Source organism: Podarcis vaucheri (assembly GCF_965113315.1).
Source record: "Podarcis vaucheri genome assembly, chromosome: 2".
NCBI classification, from domain to species: Eukaryota; Metazoa; Chordata; class Lepidosauria; order Squamata; family Lacertidae; genus Podarcis; species Podarcis vaucheri.
This window is the reverse complement of record NC_138760.1, coordinates 121255157-121260461: the sequence shown is the minus strand read 5'-3', so window position 1 is coordinate 121260461 and position 5305 is coordinate 121255157.

Here is a 5305-nt window from a genome sequence, read left to right as displayed (position 1 = left end):
AACAAAGGAAATGGACAAATTTTTCAAAAGCACCTTGTAGTATTCGTTTCCTCCCCCCTCTCCTGCTGACCAGCCACAAGATGAGAGGGATGCGACGCACATGATAGTGGAAGGGGCAGAGTTAAGGGGATGGAATGGTTTAGTTTTGGAGCATGTTGCAGGATAGCTGTTGCCTGGTCAGCAAGTAGATTTTTCCTGGAGAGTCACTGATAACAAGGGCTGATTGGCCAGCGACCCAATCCCCAACATGGACTGTTGCCACAGAAGCCTTTCTCCCCTCTTAAGGGATGGGTTTTGGCCCACGATCTTGTAGTTGCTGACCCCTCCCCTAGCCCTATCCTCTGTCTGGCTTCCTGCTCCCACAGATCTGTCTCCAGTCAGGCTTCCCCTTCTTCAGCTCTCCCCCCCCAGTTCTCCTCCTCCCTCTCCCCCAAATCCTTTTCAGAAAGGAGGTAAACTCGTAAACAAGTCGCTGAAAGCAGGTTAACATTAAAAGCACTTTTTATTTTTGGCATTTCTTTTACCCCACCTGGGAATCTTATAAACTGAAGCCAGCTGCCCCCCATCCACGCAAAAGCTTTTGCCTCTCTCGTGTTCCCCCTCCCCAAACAACTCGCCGCTGCAAAGAAGAGACAGAAAGAGAAGAACAGGTGAACTGGAATGAGCTGGCAGCTTAAGAGATCACAGAACGAAAAGAGAGTTGAATGATGTGGGCTGAAAAGACCCCCAAGATGAAAACTGGGAGAGATGCAAATTGATAACAGTACGATTGATTTAAGCTGGCAAGCAATGGTGGTTTTAGTGTCTGTCTTTGTAAGGAAAGACTGGCCCACTTCCACCTGGGGTCCGGAATGTACCACTTCAGGCTGCAGGTGAGGGTGCAAATGGCTGAATTCTCCTATCTATCTCAACCCTGAAAGTAGAAAACTATCATGTGAGAGAGAAGGCTCCTGCCATGTTAGTTTTCTTTCTTTTTTTTTAAATGATATTTATTCAAAGTTTAAAAATTACAGAAAAAAGAGGGGGGGAAGAAAAAAGAAAATAACAATAAAAAAGAAAACGAACAATAACAAAACATATAAAACATACAAAAGCCATACAGCAATACAGCAAAAAAGAAAAACAAACAAAAAACTAAAACATCCAATATTCCATATCTTTACCTTTCCTTTGCTTGTTTCACTGACCTCCTCACACCTCCCTTTTTTGTATTCTAATTCAATTCACTATTTCAGCAAATTCTTCCCATCTTTCTCAATTTTTATTCTATAATTTATCTTAACGGTCTAACCTTGAATTTTTTCAATTTAACCCATTATCAATCTACTTTTACTTAATTCTTTGTTGCAGTTCTACTAAAACCATGTAACTTCATTCCCGCATCCTTCTAACACTCATTAATTTTACAATGTTTCTGTAAGTATACTTTAAATTTTTTCCAATCTTCTTCCACCGACTCTTCTCCCTGGTCTCGAATTCTGCCAGTCATTTCCGCCAGTTCCATGTAGTCCATCAACTTCATCTGCCATTCTTCCCTGGTAGGTAGATCTTGTGTCTTCCAATACTTTGCAATGAGTATTCTTGCTGCTGTTGTAGCGTACATAAAGAAAGTTCTATCTTTCTTTGGCACCAATTGGCCAGCCATGCCCAAGAGAAAGGCCTCTGGTTTCTTCAGAAAGGTATATTTATATACCTTCTTCATTTCGTTATAGATCATCTCCCAGAATGCCTTAATCTTTGGGCATGTCCACCAAAGGTGAAAGAATGTACCTTCAGTTTCATTGCATTTCCAACATTTATTATCGGGCAAATGATAGATTTTAGTTAGTTTTCTACATGCGGGAAGAAATTTGAAACGGTCTGCCGTGGGAACGCCTACCTGCTGTCTGAATTGGTACAGCCCAGACACAGGTTTGAAAGCTCAGTGAGAAGGAGGCCAGTGTTGCGGTCATCTAGCAGAGCGCTTTACAAATAATAAGTGTTGTTATCGCCTTGGGCTTCACAGCTGTTGGCTTAGCCTGACCTACCAAATTGTTTGTGTGAGAGAGAGACAGAGCTGCAGCTGTGAAGTGGGAAATATCTCAGTGTCTTGCAACTTGAAGCTCTTTTACCATACAAGTGAAATTGTGACTGGAGTTTCCACCACGCCTTGAGGGGAAATGTATTCAGGCCATTGGTGGGGAGCGGAAATGTAATTTCTTTAAGGGCCAGATTCAATCCAAGTTGGCCGTGCCTCCTCTAATGGATGAGAAGTGTAAACTGGACAAAACGGAATAAAAGGAACAGCCTTACCTGAAGGCAAACAGGCTACAGGTTTTTTGGTAGAGTAGGAGAGAGCTCTATATTTCTGCTTCCAGCCTCTTCCTCTGTGCCACTGAATGCTACCAGGTCTCATTCAAAAGTGGAGTATGCATGTGCATTCCTTGAACTTATTCCTCTGGATACAGGGAAAATTTGTTTTAAGAAAAAATGTAAGCAGCACTCCAGATGTGGAATGGCACCAGAAAAATGACCTGATGGGTTGACTTAAGGCTGCTGGAGACCCCCGGCCCTTCAGATGTTGTCGGACTCCAACTCCCATGAGCTCCAGCCAGCATGATGGGAGTTGTAGTCCAACAAAACTTCTGGAGGGCCCTGGATGAAAAAAAATATGTTGATAGGTGCTGAAGGAAGTGACAGATGGAGAACAGTTCTCAAATTGATTTCTTATTTTAAACAATGAATGCGTTGAAGCTGAGAAGAGCGAAACAGCAAATAGTGCTTGTTTAAAAAGTTAGGAGCGCAACAGTTCTAAGCAAACTAGAGCGTTGCTTTGATTGCATAAGGAAAGGTAGAGGGGAGTTTGAAATCTGCAAGCCGTGTTGCCTGATTTCACATGCAGGTACACACATAAACACATTTAGCCAAATTGTGCCTCCGCTGTGGCCTTCTAAAAATGGTAGGCGACTTCTTCACAAAAGGATCCTGCCATTTGAACACTGGCCTCAGATCGCAACTCAGCCTCTCCTGCACCAGAAGGCAGAAGCTATAGAGAGCCCATCTTAGTTATAAGGAACCTAGGAAGCTGTTTTATACAGAGCCAGAACATTGGTCCATCAAGCTACTGGCAGCGTTTCAGGCAGGATCTCTCCCAACTCTTCCGGGAGAGGCCATTGGAGAGGGCTGGGTCCTTTTACATGCCAATCAGATGCTCTAGCACTGGGCCAAGATGGGGACTCAAGTCTTATCCAAAGCCTGGAAAAATGAAAGGCGGGTGGAGAGAGAGAGAGAACTAGGGTGGCAAGAAACGAGGTGTTTCCAATCTCCCTGGCAGGATCTTGATTTCTTGCTGTCGTTTCTCCGCAAGTGTCAGAAGCCCAGCACGCACCTTGTGCACTCAGCACCTTCCGACTGCCGTCCTGGGTGGCTCCAGCGAGAGCCCTGAATAAAAGACGGTGCAAACAGAATCGCACATGCAGTTGGCGCTTCTCTCAAGGCCCCTGGATCGCAGCACGTGTCCTCGGCACTTTGGGGGGAACAGGGTTTGCTTATCTCCCCTGTGAGGGCAGCGCAAGCGCATTGTTCCTGGGCAGAAGCTGTCGCTGACCTGAGATGGGGCAGGATCTTTGCACAGGGTGGGAGGGGCAGGATGTACAGTGGTACTTGGGGGGGGGTGCATCAGGGTAAATTTTCTCTATATGAAGTGCTTGGTGGGGGGATGTTATTTTTTAGATCCTTGTGAGAAAAACGTTTAAAATAAAAAATACATTTTGGAAAAAAGGATAGAGAAGGAATCGCGTCCTTCTTTTGCTGGTGGTTTATTCGCGAAAGGGGTGTTTGGGCTCAGTGAATGCCTGTGAATACAAACTGCAAGGAATCGCAAGTGGGAAGAGAGTAGGGCTGCTGTGCTTAGTTTCTGCTTGCGGGGATTTTCCCGTACGCATCTGGTTGATCACTGGGTTGATGGGCAAGGTAGGCCATTGGCCTGATCCTGTGGGGCTGTTCTTGGCTCAGCTTTTTGAGAACTGATTTTGAGAACTGATTACGGGTCTCTTGAATCTTAGGGAGTGGAGGATGGGGCAGAGCCAAGCAGCAGCAGACAGAGGGCAGACCTTCCTCACAGCCTACTTGCTTTCCTCTATGGGCCGGAAGGAAAGTGGGTATGAATGAGTGAGTGGCCATGATAAGGAGAAGCATTACTTATTTAATTCACCGTATTTTTCGCCCCATAGGACGCACCGGCCCATAGGACGCATAAAGTTTTTTGGGGGGGAAATAAAGGAAAAAAAATTATTTCCCCCCCCCCCATGCGCTTGTGGGGCAGGCAGCGGGGAGAAGCGCTCTTCTCCTTGCCGCCCGCCTTCAGATCAGGTCCGGGGACAGCGGGGAGACGAGCTGCGTCTCCCTGCTGTCCCTGGAGCTTGTGGGGCAGGCAGCGGGGAGAAACGCTCTTCTCCCCGCCATCAGCCTCCAAACCACTTCGGGAGACAGCGGGATGGCGGCGTTCCGCCTCCCTCTGTCCCCCGACCTTGTGGGGCTGGCGCTGGGGCTCTCCAGGCTTCAGTGAAAGCCTGCATTCGCCCGATAAGACGCACCCACATTTCCCCTTCATTTTTGGAGGGGAAAAAGTGCGTCCTATAGGGCGAAAAATACGGTACACTCCACCCTTTTTCTCCAAGGAGCTCAAGGTGGTTTGCCACCTCCCCGTTTTAGCCTTGCAACAACTCTGTGAGGTAAGCTAGGCTGAGAGGTAGTGGACTGGACCAGAGTCACCTAGTGAGCTTCATGGCTGAGTCAGGATTCGAACCCTGGCCTCCCAGGCTTTTGCCAACCTGGTACCATCCAGTTGTCATGGGGCTACAACTCTCACTGGCTCCTAGTCAGCATGACCCCGTCACCAGGGATGTTGGGAGTTGGGGTCAAGCAATATATTGAGGGCTAAATGTGTCCTCACCCCTGTTTTAAAACATAAGACCTAATGACCTGGGTGATCTAAAAGTTCAGGATAGTGTGTGTGTGTGTGTGTGTGTGTGTGTGTGTGTGTGTGTGTGCATGCGTGCGTGCGTGCGTGTGATTATAATTATAATTATATATTGAATTTACAGTATATACCGCCCTGTACCCAGAGGTCTCAGGGCGGTTCACAGAATAAAATCAAAATATAAAGCCACAAGATACATAATCAAAATTAAAAGAACAACCCAATAAACCCCCACCCCCAAAAAACACATTTTCAAAGGCCATAGGATCCTCACAACATTTAAAGTAGGACAATTAACGAACCTCGTTAGAAAGCCACTCGTTAGAAAGACCATGATCTCAGAAA